The sequence below is a fragment of the Ranitomeya imitator genome, chromosome 3, assembly GCF_032444005.1.
Source record: "Ranitomeya imitator isolate aRanImi1 chromosome 3, aRanImi1.pri, whole genome shotgun sequence".
NCBI lineage: Eukaryota > Metazoa > Chordata > Amphibia > Anura > Dendrobatidae > Ranitomeya > Ranitomeya imitator.
The window spans coordinates 749,712,293-749,737,991 of NC_091284.1; the positions used below are offsets into that span (position 1 = coordinate 749,712,293).

At 41.6% G+C, this 25,699-nt stretch overlaps 1 protein-coding gene across 1 annotated transcript in view; it reads left to right on the plus strand.

The window, feature by feature from the left end:
- The window catches only part of TRPC4 (transient receptor potential cation channel subfamily C member 4), a 413,435-nt gene that overhangs the window by 188,566 nt on the left and 199,170 nt on the right, over window positions 1-25,699 (plus strand). The gene's annotated exons all lie outside the window — the stretch shown is intronic.

The window sequence follows — 25,699 nt, forward strand, 5'->3', positions numbered from 1 at the left end:
ACTGTAGCTTATGTACGAGTCTGTTACAAAAGTGAGGTCCTCCTGATCCGTGATCCAATAAGCCAAAAGTAGATCCTTTTCAAATGAAAGGAAAACAGATGGCTATTCAAAGTATCATTTTTACACAGACCACAATGTTAAAAAAAGAGATCCAGTTAGCCCGGCAAAAAGTTGTCTACAACACTTTTTTGTCAACGGACTGCTGCTTGATTCATTTCAGTGGATGACTACTGGACATGTAAATGTAGCCAAACATAGGGGCTTGCACCACTTTTTATCTAGAACACACTTTTGTGCTTACCGACTTAGACAATAATTTACAAATAGTCACGCCTAGGTCCCCTGGTTTGTCGATAACACTCTGTCTTCATCTTTTGCCACAATGCTTGACAATGTATATATTGGCTGGGCAAAAGTTAAAGCTCAAACTATATCACAGGATAGAGGGTTGATTTAGTGTTTTTATTTTGCTCCGTTTTACAGGCTAAAGTTGGGACCAAATTTTTTCTTAGGCCTGTCATGCACCAAAAATTTGATTTTGTTTTTCGAAGAGTAGTATAATTTATAAAAGCTATTTTGCTATAAAATTATCTTATCATTTTGTGTATACAGTCCATATGCCGACCTATGTATCTCTCTGGTTACAAACCATAAACAAATTCGTTGTGTAATCAGATCCCATGGAATGAAAACATTTTATGCCGAATGTGTCAACATTGTACAGGATAAATATTAATTTTCTATTTTTCTTTAAGCAGTTTATTAACTTGGCCGCCTTACAGCTCTGCTTAGCATACCCTACTTTCTTAATTTACAACTCTTATTGCAAACACTGTATTTCTAGCAGTAAGCCAAGAAGGCGAAACGCAACCAGCAGATAATTCTAAACATAACCTGCCTACCCTTTTTAAGTAAAGTACACATCACTTGCTGGGGGCTTTCTATGAATTAATTAGAATTTTAAAATTCCATTCCTTCCTTTCGCCCCCCTCCTTCACCGAAAAATATTCGTAGAAAGATAATTAGTCAGATGGCTGGCGGTAATTATTCACAAAAGTATACGGTACATATTTCACACGGCTACTCTAGAATATAGGCCTTGAGGACATGAAGCTAAAGACTACCAAGGGAAATATCTTTTTCCAGGGATATGCAAAATATCTCTAGCACATTAATTGTCATTACTATTTACTCGTACTCATTCTACTGGGACTTAAATATATATATATGTGTATATATATATTTAATTGCATGGAATCGCTAGTGTCAAAATGAATGAATTAGCCGTGTTTTCTCCCATATATATCGATAGGTTACACTTCTGGTTATATGTGAAATATTGTGTAACGTGTCTTATCTTGGAGAGATTTTTAATTGTATAGTTTATTGCTAATTGACCACGTTAGCAACCACGGCTCCAGTCTATCACACTTGGATGGTTTCTTAAGTAAAAAGTGTGCGTTTGCAGGAATCCAGCAATTGAGAATTGCCATGATAAAACCAAAGGCGATCCTGAATGTTATGATTCCATGCACTCATTCAATAACAAATACCATAGCAGGTAACACACCTTTATAAACATTTTAAAAATAAATACATAATAGCCAAGAATATTTTTTAGACAAATTAAATAACGTGAAAAATGTTTGAATTTTATTTTATTGGATTTTTTTTATTCTTTAAGATATTTATGTAATATACTATTTTATACACACAAAGAAAATAGGTGATCACCATCGACTGTATACACGATTTCATTCTTTTAGGTAGGCAACCGGAGGATCGAGATATACCAACGGATTTTATAAAGTTACAATAGGCTTCATTCAAAGGCTTCATTCAAGCATCAGTTCTTTTAGCGTGCAAGAAAATCTGATGATTTCGATCAATGTTTTTATTTGATTTTCACCCATTTTTGCTCCACGTGCCCATTTTTATCATCAGTATGACATCTGTTTTTTCTTCTGAAAAAACTTCTATAGTTTTCACAGTAAAAACGGATAGTACACTGATGACATATGGAATCTGAGTGCTATTCATTTTGTTTATCCATATTTTTCATGAACGTATTGACCTACAATGGTGAGTTTGAATCATAGACATATCTCTATTTTCTTCTTCTCAATTTTTTAAAAAAACCCTCAAGGATTGAAATGGCCCAATGTTTATAAAGAGTACATTTTTTTCCATGAAAAACACTGACAAAACACGTATGTGAAGATCAGACATCTGAATGAGGCTTAAGTTGAACAGGCAACTGCATATTATTTGGATTGAATTATTTGGGAAGAGCCACCACTAAGAATATAAACCCCTATTTTCTTACCAGGAGGAAGTACCAGAGGTTTCAAACATATCAGGCATCTATTCTGGCCAGATGGGGATAGCCCTTCAATTACTTTTAGTAATAATAAAACTGCTCTCCTATGCCTGCTACTTCAGTAAACCATTCCTTGTTAACCACCATCCCCTCCCATCCTCCACAAAAAATAACTCACAACAATTTTCAATTGTTTTGATGTATGAGTATGTTCAAGTATGGTTTTCCATTTCTTAAAATATCTGCTAATAATTATCCTGTCTACCTTTGGGAACATTTTTTGGTTTTCCTGATTTGTCCGTTTATGACAAGGAAATAGTAAATTTAAATAGTCATTTTATTCATACAATTTCAAGGGGAATAACACAGCCCAAATTTCCAAGTGAAGATGCTCCACTTTTGTTCTTTAACCTATTAATGACAGAGTTGAGTTTGACCTTAATGATCAGGCCAAATTTTTGACCAGTCACTTTATGTGGTAATAGCTCTGGAACTCTTCAACGGATCCCACTGATTCTGAGATTGTACTTCATGTTAGTGGTAAATTTTGGTCAATATGATTTGCGTATATTTATGAAAATATCGAAAATGTGACAACAAATTTGACAAAAAATTTTAAAATTTTACCATTTTTAAACTTCACATTTTTATGCCATTAAATCAGATAATTATAGTACACAAAGTAATTAATAAATATAATTTCCCACATGTCAATTTTACATTAGCACAATTTATTAAACATAATTTTTTTGTTAGTAAGTTAGAAGGATTAAAAGTTGATCAGCAATTCTCAGTTTTCCAACAAAACCATTTTTTTAGGGACCACGTCACATTTGAAGTGAATTTGAGTGGTCTATAAAACAGAAAATTCCCAAAAGTGATACCATTCTAAAAACTGCACCCCTCTAAGTGAAACCACATTCAAGAAGTTTATTAACCCTTTTGGTTCTTCACATGAATTAATGGAATGTGGAAGGAATAACGTTTTTAATAGTTAGCACACTTTTTTCTACGTGACCTCCATTATTAATTGAATAATGGCAATCAAGTGATCTGGACCAGAAAAAACTGGCCCTGATCATGTTCTCTAGGATCTCAGCTAGGGTCCCCAGTAGCTGAATCCTCAGATAATTTCCGCCAATGTGGGCGGCCGATCGCGGATGGGTGTCAGCTGACTATCGCAGCTGACCTCCGGCACTATGTGCCAGGAGTGGTCACGGACCCGCCCCAGCACATTGACCACGGCACACTGCGATCAAAGATATATATATAGGGAAGCATCGCGCAGGGAGGGGGCTCCCTGCGGGCTTCCCTGACCTTGTACCGAGCATCTCCTCCCTACAGGCCCCGGATCCAAATTGGCTGCAGGGCTACATCCAGGTCCTGCAGGGAGGTGGCTTACCAGCGATTGCTCAGAGCAAGAGCTGGTAAGCCTGCAGCCCTGCATGTCAGATCGCTGATCTGACACAGTGCTCTGCAAAGTGTCCGATCAGCGATCTGACCCTATAACATGATGCCTCCCCCCCCCCCCCCCCCCGGGGCAATGTTATAAAGTAAAAAAAAAAAATATTCACATGTGTAAAAGAGAAAAAAAAATTCCTAAATAAAGAAAAAAAAAATATTGTTCCCATAAATACATTTTTTTATCTAAATAATAAAAAACAATAACAGTACACATATTTAGCATCGCCGCATCCGTAACAACCCCACCTATAAAACTGTCCCGCTAGTTAACCCCTTCAGTGAACGCGGTAAAAAAAAACGAGGCAAAAAACAACGCTTTATTATCATACCGCCGAACAAAAAGTGGAATAACACGCGATCAAAAATACGGATATAAATAACCATGGTAGTGCTGAAAACGTCATCTTATCCCACAAAAAACGAGCCATGATACAGCATTGTCAGTGAAAAAATAAAAAAGGTATAGCCCTCAGAATAAAGCAATGCAAAAATAATTATTTTTTCTATAAAATAGTTTTTATCGTATAAAAGCGCCAAAACATAAAAAAGATATAAATGAGGTATCACTGTAATTGTACTGACCCGAAGAATAAAACTGCTTTATCAATTTTACCAATCGTGGAACGGTATAAATGCCCCCTCCCCCCCACCCCACCCCCCCAAAAGAAATTCATGAATAGCTGGTTTTTGGTCATTCTGCCTCACAAAAATCAAAATAAAAAGCGATCAAAAAAGTCACGTGCCCAAAAATGGTACCATTAAAAACTTCAACTCGTCCCGCAAAAAACATGGCCTCACTTGACTCTGTGGGCAAAAATATGGAAAAATTATAGCTCTCAAAATGTGGAGATGCAAGAACTATTTTTTGCAATAAAAAGCGTCTTTTAGTGTGTGACGGCTGCCAATCATAAAAATCAGCTAAAACCCCGCAATAAATAATAAATCAAACCCTACTTCATCACCCCCTTAGTTAAGGAAAAATTAAAAAATTGAAAAAATGTATTTCTATTTTCCCATTAGGGTTAGAGTTAGGGCTAGGGTTAGGGCTAGGGTTAGCGCTAGAGTTAGGGCTAGGGTTAGGGATACTGTTAGGGCTAGGGTTATGGTTAGGGTTAGGGTTAGGGCTAGGGTTAGGGCTAGGGTTAGAGTTAGGGCTGGGGTTAGGGGTAGGGTTAGGGGTAGGGTTAAGGCTAGGGTTAGGGTTAGGGCTAAGGTTATGGCTAGGGTTAGGGTTAGGGCTAGGACTAGGGCTAGGGTTGGGGCTAGGGTTAGGGTTGGGGCTAGGGTTAGGGTTGGGGCTAGGGTTAGGGTTTCAGTTAGAATTGGGGGTTTCCACTGTTTAGGCACATCAGGGGCTTTCCAAACACGACATGGCGTCCGATCCCAATTCCAGCCAATTCTGCATTGAAAAAGTAAACACGTGCTCCTTCCCTTCCAAGCTCTCCCGTGCGCCAAAACAGGAGTTAACCCCAACATATAGGGTATCAGCATACTCAGGACAAATTGGACAACAACTTTTGGGGTCCAATTTCTCTTGTTATCCTTTGGAAAATAAAAATTTGGGGGGCTAAAAAATCATTTTTGTGGAAAAAATGTTTTTTTATTTTCACGGCTGTGAAGATAAGTTCCTTAGGGGGTCTACTTTCCAAAATTGTTTCACTTTTGGGGGGTTTCAATGTTTAGGCACATCAGTGGCTCTCCAAACGCAACATGGCGTCCCATCTCAATTCCAGTCACTTTTGCATTGAAAAGTCAAACGACACTCCTTCCATTCCGAGCTCTGCCATGCGCCCAAACACTGATTTACCACCACATATTGGGTATCAGCGTACTCAGAACAAATTGCTCAACAACCTTTGGGGTCCAATTTCTTCTACTACTCTTGGGAAAATAAAAAATTGGGGGGAAAATATCATTTTTATGAAAAAATTTGATTTTTTATTTTTGCCACTCCACATTATAAACTTCTGTGAAGCACTTGGTGGGTCAAAGTGCTCACCACACATCTAGATAAGTTCCTTAGGGGGTCTACTTTCCAAAATAGTGTCACTTGTGGGGGGTTTCAATGTTTAGGCACATCAATAGCTCTCCAAACGCAACATGGCGTCCCATCTCAAATCCAGTCAATTTTGCATTGAAAAGTCAAACGGCGCTCCTTCCCTTCCAAGCTCTGCCATGCGCCCAAACAGTGGTTTACCCCCACATATAGGGGTATCAGCATACTCAGGACAAATTGTTCAACAACTTTTGGCGTTACTTTTACCCTTGGTAAAATAAAACAAATTGGAGCCGAAGTAAATTTTGTGTGAAAAAAAAGTTAAATGTTCATTTTTATTTAAACATTCCAAAAATTCCCGTGAAACACCTGAAGGGTTAATAAACTTTTTGAATGTGGTTTTGAGCACCTTGAGGGGTGTAGTTTTTAGAATGGTGTCACACTTGGTTATTTTCATTTAGACCCCTCAAAATGACTTCAAATGAGATGTGGTCCCTAAAAAAAAATAGTGTTGTAAAAATGAGAAAATGCTGGTCAACTTTTAACCCTTAAAAATAATTTGGTTCCAAAATTGTGCTGATGTAAAAGAGACATGTGGTAAGTGTTACTTATTAAGTATTTTGTGTGACATATCTCTGTGATTTAAGGGCTAAATAATTCAAAGTTGGAAAATTGTGAAATTTTCTAAATTTTTGCCAAATTTCCATTTTTTTTCACAAATAAACACAAGTCTTTTCGAAGAAATTTTACCACTATCATGAATACAATATGTCTTGTGAAAACCGTGTCAGAATCATCAGGATCTGTTGAAGTGTTCCAGAGTTATAACCTCATAAAGGGACAGTGGTCAGAATTGTAACAATTGGCCCAGTCATTAACGTGCAAACTACCCTTGGGGCTTAAGGGGTTAAAATTAGAAATTGCCAGGTTTGACCAATTTTTCACAAAAATGAGATTTGAAACAAAAAAATTATTAAAAAGTCACAATATTGCAAGCTATCATCTCTTCTAGCACTGTATCCAACCCCTTTCAACCTTTGTAACACCAAAAAAGAGACTTTAACATAAAACAGATGGTAACCTGGTAGTAGTGTAACATACTGCAAAACATGTTGGTGGTATAGAAATAAAATTATTATTTTTATTTTAAACCAGCATCTCATTTGACAAAACTGCGGCCTGACAGGCTTTCAATTAGAAAACTGTCCATTGCAGTCAGCCAACAGATGAAAGAATCGCACTGAGCCCTATTTCAAATCAAACTGCAGATAGGGTAGTTTAATTTGAAAAAGGGCTACAGTATTGAGCTGTGATTGTTACTTCCCCCTGCTTTGCCCAGATGAATGGAAGTAAGTGACTGGGAAAATTTAGTTTTAGTTTTCCTTTGCAGCCAATTTTCCAGTTAAGCAGCCACATAAATTAAAAAATGTATATACCTGCAAATTACAACTGTTTTAAGACATTTTCTTTTTAAGCAATTGGTGATTATCAGTCTAACTGTATTGTGCTTCATGAACAATAAAAAAAAGTCTTCTTTTTCTGTCCTTAGTTTGGGAATTGAGACCCTGATTCATCCAGGAATTTTTATTTTTTTGCCAGAATGTTAACACAAATCTTCTTGAAATTTCATAACATTTTTAGGCATCTCATATTTATACAAAAATTTAGCAACTTTGGTAGTTTTACACTAGTCTTGGCCACCTAAGCCAAAGTGGGGGGAACTGGGGCAGGATGAGGCATGATGAAGCTCACTCAGCAAATTCATCATAACCTAAATAAAAAAAATTGGCTTACATTACACCAGAAATATACACCAGCCCTAAGCTGAAGTAACATTTCTGGGAGACGCAAATGTCTTTTAATGAGTTTAACACATCTTGCTCTAATGAACCCTTCCTCAAGACTTGTGTACAAAATGTCAGCCTTTAAGGAAATCTGTTAGTAGGCTCAACCCTCCCAAGCCATCTTTATGGGCATTTAGGTCATAGAAAGTTGAACAAAATGCTACTTTGGTAATTAAATTTTGTCTTGGCTCCGATAAATCAAAATTTGTCTTAATATGTAAATGAGCTATCAAAATCGATAAGCCGGACACAGATCTCCATTAAAATCTGCCTCCACAGCTTTTTTTTTTTAACTCAGATAGTTTTTTATTAAGTATAAAATTTCAATAAAACATTTGACATTAATACATGTATTTTCCAATTTTCTCCAACATTAACCCCCCTTCACTTAACATGTCTTGTAACAGTATATACATTATTAGGGTTGAGCAAAACGAGTCGGCCATTTTCAGAAGTCGCCGACTTTTGGCAAAGTCAGGTTTCATGAAACCCGACCCGACTCCTGTGTGGGGTCGGCCATGAGGTTGGCGAACTTCTGAATCTGGTATCGGAATTCCGATACCGAGTTCCGATATGTTTGCAATATCAGAAATCGGTATCGGAATCCATATTTAAGTGTAAAATAAAGAATTAAAATAAAAAATATTGCTATACTCACCCTCTGACGCGCCCTGGTACTAACCGGCAGCCTTCCTTCCTTAGAATCAGCGCGTGAAGGGCCTTAGATGACGTCGCGGCTTGTGATTGGTCGCGCGACCGCCCATGTGACTGCTCGCACGACCAATCACAAGCCGCGACATCACCGAAGGTCCTTCAAGCGCTGATTCTTAGGAAGTAAGGCTGCCGGAAAAAAGCAGGGCGCGTCCGAGGGTGAGTATATACCTAATACCAACTGCATTGGGTTTCGTGTTTCGGCCGACCCCGACCCCGACTTTTTTATAGGATCGGCCGATTTCACTCGACCCGACTTTTCCAAAAGTCGGGTTTCGTGAAACCCGACCCGATCCTATAAAAGTAAAAGTTGCTCAACCCTATACATTATCATTATGTATTATCTTCTATTATGGACATATAGACCATTTTCGTGTGGGCGATACCACCTCAGGCTTGTTTTTCCTTAACCTCCTCCTAACCCAGTGCCAACCAAGGCGTCCACAATTTGTCAAACAAGACCATTTTCCCTCATTTCTGATACACTCCCTTTTCCAGTGCAATGACCTGCCCCACATACTTAATGTATTCACCCCTCGAGGGAGGCTCCTCTTTAATCCAGTTTCTTGCTATGACCTTCCAAGCCATGTATAATAATCTAGCGATTGCTATTTTCAACTTGTTATCCACAACTATCTCCTCTACATATCCCAACATGGACACCCCTGGTTCCCTTGGAATTAGACATCTGTATGCCCCTTCTATCCGGTTGAGAACCACCAACCAAAAAGCAGTCAATCTCGGACAAAAAATCCAGAGCATGTGGAACATTCCCGCATTATCATTCCTACATCTAGGGCATTCCGAATCAGATCTCACCCCACCTTTGTATAGGACATCCAGAGACCTATACACTCTGTGTATAATATAAAGCTGGGAAAATCTATATGGCTCATTCAATGATAGTTTTGGCATCCATTCTAATACAGATTCCCACGTTTCATCCTCTAAGTGACCCAACTCTCTTTCCCATTTAGCCCTCGCGCCAATCGAATATCTCAATGAGTGAGTATGAAGTAAGTCCTTGTACAGAGAGGAAATAATGCCCCTCGTTGTCCCCATTCCACAGATGTATTCCAATACTAAGTCACTTTGGATTTTGAGACATTCCCCCTTATTCTGAGCTACAAATGCATGTTGGACTTGGGCATATTGATACTCCCCGTATGTCTTAAGATCATACTTCGATTGCAGCTGGGAAAAGGGTTTCACCTCCTGCAGCTCCACAGCTTATTTTAAATGAAAAGGGGCATTACCAGTGTGCGACAAGTAACACTGACAGTATGCTCTCCTGATTTACATGTCTCACACTGGTAACGTGTCCATTCATTGAAAAGCTCCAGAGGCAGATGGTCAGGGAGATTTATATCTGGCTCATAGATTTTAGCAGCTAATTTGCACATTAAGAAAAATTTCGATTTCTCTGGAATAAGACATAGGGTCTCGGATATCAAGGTATCACTTTATTCATTCCCATATAGGTGGCTTAGTACTAGTGATGGGCGAACCCATGGATGATCCGGTCCGGTGGGTTTGGCCGAATATTTAAAAAAAGTTTGGTTTGGGTACCAAAATGCTACCCAAACTCAAACCAGGACCCCAATCAAATGAATAGGGGACCCGAACACCCGGTGTTTCCCCTGCCATCATGTGTGTGACCACGCAAGAAACACTGGCTCTGATCAGCCGTAAACTTTCAAGTAAAGGACTTTATTATGGCTGTGCCTTTATTACAATATGACTATGGAATTAGTAATGGGGATGTCTTAAAGATGCCTCTCCATTACTAACCTCTGGGCTTGATATCAGCAGCCATAAAACAGCTGACATCAACCCCACAAATATTATCCTATTTGCCACCACACCCGGGGCAAGTGGGAAAAGTCAGGCAAAGCTCGGGCATGCGCCGTCTCTGGGGTGGCTGCAAGCTGTTATTTTTAGTCTGTGGAGGGCCAATATCCATGGCCCCTTCCCAGTCTGAGAATACCAGCCCCCATCAGTCTGTTTTAGCTTGGCTTGATGTCAAAAATGGGTGGGACTCTAAGCTGTTTTTTGAATTATTATTTATTAAATTAATTAAAAAATATGGCGTGGGTACCCCTCTATTATTGATAACCAGCCAACATAAAGCTGACAGCTTCGCCTGCTCTCACTGCTACCAAAGTAGTACTCTCATCAATCGACACCAGTGACTGGCGGTAACCAGTTCCCACCATGTCTGTCTGATATGGTGGGAACTGCAGTGCTCTGAGTGGTACAAACTTACTGCCAATCAGAATCGGTGTTTCTCATGCTGTCTCACAGGTGGCAGTATGGGAAACACCTGATGAACCAAAACAATAACACAGACTTCCTGGAGAAGTCCTTGTTCATGGTCTGTGCACGAACACTAGGTGTTTGGTATGGACCTCTAACTTTACCTTTCTGGTTTGCCCATCCTATCCTACTGACAGATGTCCTTCAATGAATCAAAGCCCAAGTCTCAAACTTTAGTCTTAATACTTTGTTAGCTGAAAGCATACATTTAAACCATTCTTGTATATGAATTGCACCATTTCCTGTAAGCTAGAATAATTTATATTCATAAATGTCCCTGGAAAATGCAGCGATTAAATATGTCAATGAAATGCATAAAAAATAGAATAAATATGTAAATGTACATTTTGAATTTTCACTATAAATATTGAATATGTTGGCATTAACTTAAGAAATTTTATAGAGACCAGCATACAAAATGCAGGTCTTAAAGGGATTATCCAGATCTATTTTATTTTTTTTCTCATGAGGTTAAGAACTTACAGGCAGGTAGCTGCTAACTACATTCCTATTCAGCCTGATGCCTGCTCAGAGCAGTCATGGATTGCTCCTACTGGGGATTCTGCTGTTTTATTTGAGTTCATGTCAACAGAGCAGTTCTACCTCTTACAAGCTGCTTTGTTACCAAGGCATGACTGCCAATAATGATAATAATAATAATCTTTATTTATATAGCGCCAACATATTCCGCAGTGCTTTACAGTTAAATAGTTTCAAACACAACAGTCATAAGTAACAATGTTAGCAATACAATAATTAAAGTGAAATAAGACGACCCTGCTCGTGAGAGCTTACAGTCTACAACATCCTGCTGATTGACAGCTAGCTCCCTGCAGTTAGGTAGCAGGGAGTTGGCTCTCAATGAACATGATATAGGTCTTGTCCCCTTTCTCTGCAAAGCTTTCATCAGTTGGCTGCCTTCCTCAAAATTGACCAGCAGACCCCTCTGCAGTCGCTGTCGACACAAAGTTCCCAACCTGGGCTAACATCAACTACATCAAGTAGCTGAGGCAGCAGCATCAGTTACAGTACATTTGACATGATGAACCAAATGTGTTATTTGCCATTAGGACAACCTGATACACTTCAACAAATAGAGGTTCACTGGCTGAACAGCCAGGTTCAATCTTACCTAAACTATCTTTACTCAGACAGATATCCTGACCTCAAACCCTGGACTTGTGGATCAGCAGAATAGAACACTGGCAAGATATTGCCCAGTTTGCTATGGATGTACTGTTATGTCCAGCCTCCAGTATAATGTTGGAGAGGGTATTCAATGCAACTGTGGAAAACAATACATTTGTAAGACTTTGGGGGGAAAATTCAGTGAGGTTGGCAAATTCAAATTTCAAATAATCAGTGCCTTGTTCTGGCTGTTATAGAGTTGCGTTGACAGCTTATGATCCTAACTTCTGACTTCCGTAAAGTGACAAATTTAGATCACAAGATGGGGATCAGGGCGGCATAAAGAAATGTGTTGTGAATTCTGTGGCAGAGTTCACTCCTGTGGTCACAAGTGGTACTTCGGCTGATTCTCTTTGGGATCTTCCGTTTGTGGAGGAAAGTGGTACTGCAGCTTCTGAGTTTCCTCCCTCAGGTGATCTGGTGAGCTCGTTGGCTTCTTCTCTACTTAACTCCACCTGATGCTTTGATCTATGCTTCCTGTCAATGTTTCAGTGTTGGACTGGTTTTTTCCCTGGATCATTCCTGTGGCCTGCTGCTCTGCAAAGCTAAGTTTTGCTTATGTTATTTTGTTGCTATTTTTCAGTCCAGCTTGCTTTATTGGTTTTTCTCGCCTGCTGGAAGCTCTGAGACGCAGAGGGACGACCTCCGTACCGTTAGTCGGTGCGGAGGGTCTTTTTGTCCCCTCTGCGTGGTTATTTATAGGTTTTTGTGCTGACCGCAAAGTTATCTTCTCTATCCTCGTTCTATTCAGCTAGTCGGGCCTCACTTTGCTAAATCTGTTTCATCTCTATGTTTGTGTTTTCATCTTACTCACAGTCATTATATGTGGGGGGCTGCCTTTTCCTTTGGGGTATTTCTCTGAGGCAAGGTAGGCTTATTTTTCTATCTTCAGGAATAGCTAGTTTCTCAGGCTGTGACGAGGCGCCTAGGTTCTGGTCAGGAGCGCTCCACGGCTACCTTTAGTGTGGTTTGATAGGATCAGGGATTGCGGTCTGCAGAGTTCCCACGTCTCAGAGCTCGTTCTTTATTTTTGGGATATTGTCAGATCACTGTATGTGCTCTGACCTCCATGTCCATTGTGATACTGAATTGGTTAACATAACAGTACAGGAAGCCAAAAGTACTAATGATTCTCAATAGAGGGAAAAAAGAAGTTCTGAGACCATTTTTTTTTCTTGGCTTTGTGTTTTGTCTTTTTTTTCCCCTAGACATTTGGGTGGTTCAGTACACAGGTGTAGCGATGGACATTAGAAGTCTGTCTTCATTTGTGGATCAGCTCTCGGCAAGAGTACAAAAGATTCAAGACACTATTGATCAGAAATCTATGTTAGAACCAAGAATTCCTATTCCTGATTTGTTTTTTGGAGATAGAACTAAGTTTCTGAGTTTCAAAAATAATTGTAAGTTATTTCTGGCCTTGAAACCTCGTTCCTCTGGTGATCCAGTTCAACAGGTTTTGATTATTATTTCTTTTTTGCGCGGCGACCCTCAGGACTGGGCATTTTCTCTTGCGCCAGGAGATCCTGCATTGAGTAATATCAATGCGTTTTTCCTGGCGCTCGGATTGCTGTACGATGAGCCTAATTCAGTGGATCAGGCAGAGAAAAATTTGCTGGCTTTGTGTCAGGGTCAGGATGAGATAGAGGTATACTGTCAAAAATTTAGAAAGTGGTCTGTACTCACTCAATGGAATGAAGCTGCGCTCGCAGCGATTTTCAGAAAGGGTCTCTCTGAAGCCCTTAAAGATGTCATGGTGGGATTTCCTATGCCTGATGGTCTGAATGAATCTATGTCTTTGGCCATTCAGATCGGTCGACGCTTGCGTGAGCGTAAATCTGTGCACCATTTGGCGGTATTACCTGAGCTTAAACCTGAGCCTATGCAGTGCGATAGGACTTTGTCCAGAGTTGAACGGCATGAACACAGACGTCTGAATGGTCTGTGTTTCTACTGTGGTGATTCCACTCATGCCATCACTGATTGTCCTAAGTGCTCTAAGCAGTTCGCTAGGTCTGCCACCATTGGTACAGTACAGTCAAAATTTTTTCTGTCCATTACCTTGATCTGCTCTTTGTCATCGTATTCTGTCATGGCATTTGTGGATTCAGGCGCTGCCCTGAATTTGATGGACTTAGAGTATGCTAAGCGTTGTGGGTTTTTCTTGGAGCCCTTGCAGTGTCCTATTCCATTGAGAGGAATTGATGCTACACCTTTGGCCAAGAATAAGCCTCAGTACTGGACCCAGTTGACCATGTGCATGGCTCCTGCACATCAGGAGGATATTCGCTTTCTGGTGTTGCATAATCTGCATGATGTGGTCGTTTTGGGGTTGCCATGGCTACAAGTCCATAATCCAGTATTAGATTGGAAATCCATGTCGGTTTCCAGCAGGGTTGTCAGGGGGTACATGGTGATGTTCCATTTCTGTCGATTTCGTCATCCACCCCTTCTGAGGTCCCAGAGTTCTTGTCTGATTACCGGGATGTATTTGATGAGCCCAAGTCCGATACCCTACCTCCGCATAGGGATTGTGATTGTGCTATCAATTTGATTCCTGGTAGTAAATTCCCAAAAGGCCGATTGTTTAATTTGTCCGTGCCTGAGCACACCGCTATGCGCAGTTATGTGAAGGAATCCCTGGAGAAGGGGCATATTCGCCCGTCATCGTCGCCATTAGGAGCAGGGTTCTTTTTTGTAGCCAAGAAGGATGGTTCGCTGAGACCTTGTATAGATTACCGCCTTCTGAATAAGATCACGGTTAAATTTCAGTACCCCTTGCCATTGTTATATGATCTGTTTGCTCGGATTAAGGGGGCTAGTTGGTTCACAAAGATAGATCTTCGTGGTGCGTATAATCTGGTGCGAATTAAGCAGGGCGATGAATGGAAAACTGCATTTAATACGCCCGAGGGTCATTTTGAGTATCTTGTGATGCCGTTCGGACTTGCCAATGCTCCATCAGTGTTTCAGTCCTTTATGCATGACATCTTCCGAGAGTACCTGGATAAATTCCTGATTGTGTACTTGGATGACATTTTGATCTTCTCGGATGATTGGGAGTCTCATGTGAAGCAGGTCAGAACGGTTTTTTAGGTCCTGCGTGCTAATTCTTTGTTTGTGAAGGGATCAAAGTGTCTCTTTGGTGTGCAGAAGGTTTCATTTTTGGGGTTCATCTTTTCCCCTTCTACTATCGAGATGGATCCTGTTAAGGTCCAAGCCATCCATGATTGGACTCAGCCGACATCTCTGAAAAGTCTGCAAAAGTTCCTGGGCTTTGCTAATTTTTATCGTCGCTTCATCTGCAATTTTTCTAGTATTGCTAAACCATTGACCGATTTGACCAAGAAGGGTGCTGATGTGGTCAATTGGTCTTCTGCTGCTGTGGAGGCTTTTCAAGAGTTGAAGCGTCGTTTTTCTTCTGCCCCTGTGTTGTGTCAGCCAGATGTTTCTCTTCCGTTTCAGGTCGAGGTTGATGCTTCTGAGATTGGAGCGGGGGCTGTTTTGTCGCAGAGAGGTTCTGGTTGCTCAGTGATGAAACCATGCGCTTTCTTTTCCAGGAAGTTTTCGCCTGCTGAGCGAAATTATGATGTGGGCAACCGAGAGTTGCTGGCCATGAAGTGGGCATTCGAGGAGTGGCGTCATTGGCTTGAAGGAGCTAAGCATCGCGTGGTGGTATTGACTGATCATAAGAACTTGACTTATCTCGAGTCTGCCAAGCGCTTGAATCCTAGACAAGCTCGTTGGTCGTTGTTTTTTGCCCGTTTTGACTTTGTGATTTCGTACCTTACGGGCTCTAAAAATGTGAAGGCGGATGCTCTGTCTAGGAGTTTTGTACCCGACTCTCCGGGTTTATCTGAGCCGGCGGGTATCCTCAAGGAAGGAGTAATTGTGTCTGCCATCTCCCCTGAGTGGCTAGATCCTTTTGGTGGCCCTCTCTGTCGCGGGATGTGCGTACTTTTGTGCAGTCCTGTGGGATTTGTGCTCGGGCTAAGCCCTGCTGTTCTCGTGCCAGTGGGTTGCTTTTGCCCTTGCCGGTCCCGAAGAGGCCTTGGACACATATCTCTATGGATTTTATTTCTGACCTTCCCGTTTCTCAAAAGATGTCAGTCATTTGGGTGGTCTGTGATCGCTTTTCTAAGATGGTCCATCTGGTACCCTTGTCTAAATTGCCTTCCTCCTCTGATTTGGTGCCTTTGTTCTTCCAGCATGTGGTTCGTTTACATGGCATTCCAGAGAATATTGTTTCTGACAGAGGTTCCCAGTTTGTTTCGAGGTTTTGGCGAGCCTTTTGTGGTAGGATGGGCATTGACTTGTCTTTTTCCTCGGCTTTCCATCCTCAGACTAATGGCCAGACCGAGCGAACCAATCAGACCTTGGAAACATATCTGAGGTGCTTTGTTTCTGCTGATCAGGATGACTGGGTGTCCTTTTTGCCTTTGGCTGAGTTCGCCCTTAATAATCGGGCCAGCTCGGCTACCTTGGTTTCACAGTTTTTCTGCAATTCTGGGTTCCATCCTCGTTTCTCTTCAGGACAGGTTGAGTCTTCGGACTGTCCTGGTGTGGATACTGTGGTGGACAGGTTGCAGCAGATTTGGACTCAGGTAGTGGACAATTTGACCTTGTCCCAGGAGAAGGCTCAACTTTTCGCTAATCGCAGACGCCGTGTGGGTCCCCTACTTCGTGTTGGGGATCTGGTTTGGTTATCTTCTCATCATATTCCTATGAAGGTTTCCTCTCCTAAGTTTAAACCTCGTTTTATTGGTCCGTATAGGATTTCTGAGGTTCTTAATCCTGTGTCTTTTCGTCTGACCCTTCCAGATTCTTTTTCCATACATAACGTATTCCATAGGTCATTGTTGCGGAGATACGTGGCACCTATGGTTCCATCTGTTGAGCCTCCTGCCCCGGTTTTGGTGGAGGGGGAATTGGAGTATATTGTGGAGAAGATTTTGGATTCTCGTGTTTCAAGACGGAAACTCCAGTATCTGGTTAAATGGAAGGGTTATGCTCAGGAAGATAATTCCTGGGTTTTTGCCTCTGATGTCCATGCTCCCGATCTTGTTCGTGCCTTTCATGTGGCTTATCCTGGTCGGCCTGGGGGCTCTGGTGAGGGTTCGGTGACCCCTCCTCAAGGGGGGGGTACTGTTGTGAATTCTGTGGCAGAGTTCACTCCTGTGGTCACAAGTGGTACTTCGGCTGATTCTCTTTGGGATCTTCCGTTTGTGGAGGAAAGTGGTACTGCAGCTTCTGAGTTTCCTCCCTCAGGTGATCTGGTGAGCTCGTTGGCTTCTTCTCTACTTAACTCCACCTGATGCTTTGATCTATGCTTCCTGTCAATGTTTCAGTGTTGGACTGGTTTTTTCCCTGGATCATTCCTGTGGCCTGCTGCTCTGCAAAGCTAAGTTTTGCTTATGTTATTTTGTTGCTATTTTTCAGTCCAGCTTGCTTTATTGGTTTTTCTCGCCTGCTGGAAGCTCTGAGACGCAGAGGGACGACCTCCGTACTGTTAGTCGGTGCGGAGGGTCTTTTTGTCCCCTCTGCGTGGTTATTTATAGGTTTTTGTGCTGACCGCAAAGTTATCTTCTCTATCCTCGTTCTATTCAGCTAGTCGGGCCTCACTTTGCTAAATCTGTTTCATCTCTATGTTTGTGTTTTCATCTTACTCACAGTCATTATATGTGGGGGGCTGCCTTTTCCTTTGGGGAATTTCTCTGAGGCAAGGTAGGCTTATTTTTCTATCTTCAGGAATAGCTAGTTTCTCAGGCTGTGACGAGGCGCCTAGGTTCTGGTCAGGAGCGCTCCACGGCTACCTTTAGTGTGGTTTGATAGGATCAGGGATTGCGGTCTGCAGAGTTCCCACGTCTCAGAGCTCGTTCTTTATTTTTGGGATATTGTCAGATCACTGTATGTGCTCTGACCTCCATGTCCATTGTGATACTGAATTGCTTAACATAACAGAAATGGTAAAGACTCCGGTGGGCAAGTATAAGACTATGGTAAAGCACCTTAGATTGGAAGCACAACTCCATCACTGAAAGAGCCCTAGCTGGAATGGTACTTTAACATATGCAATGAACAATTAATTACTACCTTGAGACTGCCTGTGATGGCACAGTTGCAATATGTCCCAGGGCTATGGGCTCCTTCCCTATCCCTAAAGCTAGGGGCGCCCTATCAATCCCTGCTCCCTGGATTATTTTTGATAGTAAAGATGCCTGGGCCACATGCCTCACTGAGCTTCTGAATTAACCGTCATCCATCACCGTCATTATCTGTCATCTCCCCACTCAGGGAAGCGGGAAGTTGTTGTATATATGAATATACAAACAAGGGAAGACGTACAGTGATAAATGAAAATATCATACATACAAATATGCACTCACAAACAGAGTGGCACAATGGGAAGTAAAGTAAGGGAAAACCAAGTAACACCAAGCAACAGTCTCCTTAACAACAATCCTCAATCAACCAACACCTCCAGCTCCAGAACAAGGCAGTATCAAACTTATTGTGGCAATGCCTGCTTGCCAGAGGTGATAATATATAGCAGAGGGGAGTGGCAAACACTGAACAGCTGAGAGCATCAAAGCAGGAAGCCTTAGAGGAGCACCAAAATGAACAGATTGACCTCTGCACTGATAGCAGAAACCTAGACTGTTTAGTATGAAGTGCTTCTAATTGGTGTTAGGTGTCGAGATCCCACCTATGCTCAGGGGGAATCTCGAACCATCTCTGCTGCGGTCTCCCATTCTTCTCCAGCCACAGTGGAGTCTGCTCAGCAGAGACGTCGTTCCCAGCATCTTGCTCAGTCTCACTCTGTGCATAGGATTACTGCTGCTTGTCCTGCTTCTGCCATTGAAGCCAGTGCTGGGCAGCGGCGAGCAAACGCTTTTGGATCTAAGTCCTGCTTTTTCCCTTCTGAGCATGACCAGGGTGAGATCTCCCATTGGAGATCAAGGGTCACATGCTCAGATGCTGCAGCGGTTCCCATTGGTCCTTTATTGGAAGGTCCTGAACGTGCTGCAGCTATGTAAGCTGCGCATGACCGCACGGCCATGCGCTAGTGTACAATTGCATACGTGTGTTTGTTGTGAGTGCAAGTCGTCCTTGGATACCCCTACCCTATTGTATGACTGTTCGCGTAAGGTGTATGGCTGCTATCTAGCGCCCGACTAACCTCACTACGTCTTACACACAAATCAGCGTCCATTGCTGTGACCGTCAGTGCGGCGCCACGCACCAGTAGTTCGCTTCCTACCCACGTCCGGGTGTCTGGTGGTGTCTGCTAGTACGGCGCAGTTCGCACTTCAGTGCTCTCTAATTATTTGGTATTACACCCAGTTGCGGTGTTGTGCGCAAGTAGTCAGAACGGACTTCTACCCTGTGTCTTGGGACTGAGTTCGCTGACTCCTTGCTTGCACTCTTTAGTGCGGTATTGTGGTCCTGTGGTTTAGCAGGGTTCGCTTCCACCGCCATATAGTCCGTCATTACTTGGCAGCAGGTTCCATCTCTGCACGGTGGACCCCGGGCTGCGAACGCACCTTAATCTATCTTATTATTTGGTGCGTTCCGCTAGCCCTAACAATTGGTGAAGTGCTTCTAATCGGTGCAGGAGTATGAGAAATCAGGCAGCGCAGTCTTCTGGCTCCTCTCTGTTGCGGTAAACCCATGACACTGCCTCTAGTTTTCATATAGTTGTCAATCATTTTAGTTCTGGAGATTTCTGCTTGGCTAAGCCGCAAGACAATTAGCTATTCCAAATATGACATTCACTCTGTGTGAAACAGATTCCCACACACTCTCCCAGACCCCTTATCTGAGATCATTTCATTTTAAAGAAATTCTTCAATAACAGGGCTGTAGATTGTGTAAAGACAGAAAGTGACATTATATTTAACTCCCTTCTCTGTCACCAAGAGCATCTTACCCTTAGCTATAGCATTTGGCAAACATAAAATAGTAAGCACCTATACTTGCTTTAGCAGGTCCAAGATAGATAAAAACAGAAAAAGGTGGCAAGCAAAATTATTGTACATTTGCTAATCTCGTAATTTCTGTTTGGTTTTACCCTAAAGTCTTATTTTGTCTCCGCAATTATGCAGTTATAGATATTTGCATTCATGCATACAAATGTACAATGTGCAGAATGTACTTTTTGCAGCTAGAATACCAATCAGTAGCAAATAATGCTCCACATCCAATACCAATACTGAAACTATTAATAAACTGGAACCATATCAGCATATCTTATCTGTCCTCCTGCATTTATGGTAGCATTTACTGAATGTTTGTTGCTTACTGGAAAAGTTGGTTTCGTATCTACTGGAAACAGTATACTGATTTGGTTTCCTATCAGTCTACTAAAAGAAATGCTTATTATAATGAATTTTTTAATATTTTTTTTAAAGATGATACAATGTATCACATCTGTGCTGTGAATCATAGCTCAGTGGTTTTAATGGTTTCTAGCAGCACTGAAGTTTTCGACTCTAAATGGACCAAGAGCGACATTTGTAAAGAGTTTCCATCATGTCTCATTAGTTTCCTTTGAAATTAATATATATACTGTATGTCAATCAGGGAAATTATATTGTGAGACCTATTGGAAACAAGGACTGAAATTAATAATCATAATTTGTTTAAAGTGTTGTGAAATGTGTTGGAAATATAAAATGTAAAAAAAATTACATTCCTTGTGTGTAAAAGGATAGTCCAGCACTTAAAGTATTTTCTACTTTAGATATGTATCCTTACATCCTAACCACTTTTGCAATTTCCTTTATTACACAACACCCTACACTTCTGTCTATCCTGCTAATCCCTAAATGTTTTTTTTTTACTGAACTTCCGGTGACATTTTGTTTTTTGGCTGGAATCTCAAACATGATGCCACAGGAGGCTGGGGCTTCACTCACTCCTTGTGGTGTCCATTAAAACGTCCTGGAATAGGGGGAGGTGCTGAGCACAAGTTTCTTGAATGTCTGCCCCTCTGAAGATGTCCTAGACCCTGGGTGATGGGTGATGTGGCTGATGTGAGTGCTGCACTGGCTCTCTGCTTCAGTCTCTGCCATTGTCTTAGCTTTTGTGAAAGAAGATGTCGGCAGGAGGTGAAGATAAAAGCAGTGAGTGCCACCCACAGCTTCTATCACCGCCCATAAATGAATCGTCATCAGTGGGCTGCATCGGTGTCACTCACTGCTTCCTACACCGCTCCCTGATGATAACTCATCTGAGGGTGGTACTAGAAGTTGTGGCATCGCGCTACTGTCACTCTCTACTTGTATCTACCTGCTAATGTCCATCACAGTTAAAAGCTATGGGCGCGGCTGCACAAGCAGGGAGCCAGAGCAGAACTCACATCTGCCACAGTGTCAATCATGCAGGATCCAGGACATCTTAAGAGGGGACAGTGAGGCAAGAAACTAGGGAGTAACTGCAGATCTGTACAATAATGACATCCTGTACCAGGAGCGATGACGAACGCTACTGGAAGTGAGTGCAGCCCCAGCCTCCTGTGGCATCATGTTTGAGATTCCTCTCAAACAAAACATCATTGGAAGTACAGTAAAAAAATATTCAATTAGGGATTAGCTAGATAGGCAGACATGTAGAAAATTGTGTGATAAAATAAAATACATAAGTGGGGGCGTGGACTGAATCTCAAACAGGGAGGACACAAGTCATTGCAGCTCCCGCTCTCAGGCCAATTAATTCACATATTCAGTGCCTAAAAGAAAGAAGCTTTAGTTCAATAATAGCCACCGGGTCCTTAGAAGACAGTGCGACAGCGTTGGAAACAATCTAGAGACTGGTGGAGGTCGGGTGAGTGGCGAAGGTGAAGAGGACGAGGTCCCAGGCGCCATCGTGCCATGCTTGTGGTCTGCCCTGATATCCCTAGCTGCGGTGCACGCGGCTTGGTGCAGCGGCTTGTCACAAACGGAAGAGGAGGACGAGCTCACCCGGTTCCCGGAAACCCCTCAGCGACATTTACCGGAAAGCAACTGCACAGCTGACCGTGGGACAGTGTGTGAGGTACGTGGTCGCACCGGTGAGAGGAAAAGAGGAAGAGGACAGGGCGAAGAGAAGAGGATACAGGCCTGGAAGCCGGGGGGTGACTCGGAAGAGTCTCGGGATAGAAAATTACCGGTGAGACCGGACTTTGATTTAACTTTGCCTCCCCTTGCCCTAACAGGCGGCAGGAGCCATCTTAGAAGCAGAGGGTGCAATAGAAAAACTTTAGAGAGTGGCTGCAGGTTAACACCTTCTCTCCCTCCTGTCTTAACCCCTTTGGGGTCTCAATTATTGGACTCCAATATATATGAGCAGTGAATTCTCATTTGATATATTGTACAACATTATTCAACCACACCTACATGCAGTTGCATTAGACATTTTGTCAGAAACACTCTCTTTATCAATCTGTGCTAATAGAAGGAGAGTTTCAGCAATGAATATGTGGATCTAATCTTACTGTTAATTCACAAGTGGTGATCCTAAAAGCACGTGCTATATTTAGTTATAATGGTCAAACCTCATAAGGAGCACAGAAAAATCTCTTCTACTGTTCTCCACCAAGACAAACAAAGTGAGATGGAAAGATACTTAAGGCGCAAATCCTTGTCAACTCGTGCAACCCTTAAAAATACTCATTCAAACACTGCTACGGACGACCATATTGATGATTCTGACTCAAGTGATGAGGCATCAGGTAGCAATCTTCTTCAATTGGAATCTGGGGGGATCTCAAAATCTTTTCTTAAGAAAGCTCTCGTTCAGGCGATGAAGCCCCTGATAGCCGAGGTCTCTGGTATGAGAGCAGATATACAACAAATCGGCAGTAGGGTGGAATCCTTGGAGACAACACAGTCTTCACTCATAAGCTATTCAAATAATATAAAAGAGCATGTAGATTTTCAGAGAACACAGTTGAATAACACATCTCTAGCTATAGAAGACCAAGAAACTCGAAGCTGTCGGAAAAACATCAGAATTAAAGGCATACTGGAAAGTGTCTCATCTGAAATACTTGAAAAAATAACTAAAGAGATGCTTGCGTTAATATTGCCACAGGAGAGATGCGATCAAATTGCGATTGAAAGAGTACCTCGTTCACTTCGACCTAGACCAAAATCCACGGATCCCCCGAGAGATGTAATTTGTGGCTTGTTGAACTACCTTGACACTTCGGCTGTCTTGAGTGCATCTCAAGACAATAACAACATTTCCTACTAAGGATCATCAATACAAATATACCAAGATTTAACTCCATCAACTCTAGCAAAGCACAGAATTCTAAAACCACTGCTAGATGTAATCCATTCAAACAAAATATTATCCAAATGGGTATTCCCATTCGGTCTGGCATTACATGGTGGAGGAAACCAAGTTATTGTTCGACACCCGGACCTTATCAAGGTGTGGGAAACTTTTAATATTGCTGCAGTAGAGGTCTCTTCTTGGCTACCCTTAGACATGGATCTGCGTGCCCCTCCTGCTCTACATTCCCTGTCAGGACAAGGAGAATGGTCGCCGGGCACTCATTGCCGAAACCAGGAAAATCCGGCACAAAGAAGAAACCACCTCCTTGAAGACCGGTCATGTCAAGACATTAGGCCATCATACACCAGGCTCTTAGTTGTGCTGGGCATTCATAGTCTGGTTTGACTGTGATTTGTGATTTGTAAGAATTTTGGGTATGACACTTTCATTGCTTAATTCTTGGATGGGAGATGGGAGAGGGAGAGGAGAAGGGAGATGGAATAAATATATAGATTTTTTTTTCTTCTTCTCTTCCTCTTCTTGATTCAGAATGTTGTACTTCTTAGTAATTTTGGATTGCCACTTGTGCACCTGTGATAGACTGTCCTATCTGTCTTGGGAGGAGGTTGCAAGCCCTTGCCTCCGCCGCGGATGGGATTTACGTTGTTTATAATTGTTATCTAGTTTTTCCTATTGTTACAAATATGTTTTTAGTTTGGTACACACGTGATGGCACCTCTTTTATATTATTTTTGGGACATGATTGGTAATGATGCCAAGTCAGCCACTATAGTAGTGGCTTCATATAATGTGAAGGGCATGCGCTCACCTAGAAAGCGAGGTCAATTGATGAAACTGTTGCATTCTAAAAATTCTAGCATTGCAATTTTACAGGAGACTCATTTAAAGAAAGGCCGGGTCCCTTATGTGACCAGGACACGTTTCCCGATCTGGTATCACAGCACGGGCACCACAGCCTCAAGAGGAGTGAGTAAAAAAAATTACCCTTTACACTAACAGACACTATGTCTGACCCAGATGGGAGATACATTATGATAAAAGGCATGTCTGACCCAGATGGGAGATACATTATGATAAAAGGCATGTTAGCCAACACAAAAATTACATTTTGCAACCTATATGCCTCGAATAATAATCAGATTGGCTGGCTATGTAAAATTTTGCACACTCTACGCTTGTTTAAGGAGGGCCTTTTGATATTTTAATGTCCCACTCAATCCACTAATAGACACTTCATCAGGCAAATCTTCTATCTCACAAAAAGATCTGAGAAAATTACATCTCAATCTACAATCGTTAAATTTAATAGACCCATGGAGAACACCATGTCCCTCAATTAAAGATTATACATTTTTTCTCATCTCCCCATAATAATTATCATAGAATAGACTATCTCTTAACGCAAGCTTCGCATCTCCATCTTATAAAATCCGCAACAATAGATGTTAACTCCCTCTCAGATCAGGCTCCGATTTTTCTAGAAATGAATATCTCATCAATACCTTTACCTGTTTGCACCTATTTTCGAACGCTGTTAGATTCTAGTTCACATATATCTAAGTTTTTGGACTCTCTTGATCTTTTCTTCAAAGAAAATTCTCTCTCAGGCTCATCAATACCCATGGCTTTGGAGACACACAAAGCTGTTATGAGAGGTGAATTTATAGCTCTAGGCTCATATTTAAAGAATGAAAGATCAAGAGAGATAATTTCCATTTTACACCAGATCAATTCTTGTGAAAAACTACATAAACAATCTCAAGACAAAAAATACATGAGAAGAAAACAGAAACTTTTTCTTCATGCTAATAGAGGCAGTAAGCTCATGACTTTTCTTCTGAAGAAACATAACGAAAAAACTTTTATTGCACAAATAAAAGCCGTGGATGGCTTAAATAAATCTGATACTGCTGCTGTTGCCAAAGAATTTAAGAGCTTCTACAAACGCCTTGATAATGTAGATACACCAGTAGACATCAAGGATCTGGTAGTAGCTGCAGAAAAAATAGGCAATTTTTAATCTCTTGTAAAGCTCCCTAAGCTACTTAAGAATGATCACATGTCACTGACACTTCCTGTTACCCCCAAAGAGGTGATGGATATTCTATTGACTATTTCCAATTGGAAGGACCCGGGGCCTGATGGTCTCCCTATCATTTATTATAAAAAATTAATTAAACCACTGTTATCCCACCTAGTAGCTCTATTTAATTCTTACTTCGAAGGCAACTCCTTACCAAAACAAGCTCTGGAATCCTTTATTACAATCCTTCCGAAAGAGGGGAAAGACCATAATTTCTGTGCAAGTTATAGGCCGATATCTTTGCTTAATTCGGATACTAAGTTATGGCTAGACTGAATAATATTCTTCCCGAATTAATTCATACAGACCAGGCCAGATTCGTGAGGGGGCGAGAGGGTAGGGACAATTCAGCAAAAATTATCCAATCCATAATGTATGCTAAGACTCAAGGAATTCCTCTAACTCTCCTAACTACAGATGCTGATAAAGCCTTTGATAGGGTAAGTTGCAGACATATGGAAAAAGTATTGATTAAATTTGGTTTCCCCTCACAGTTT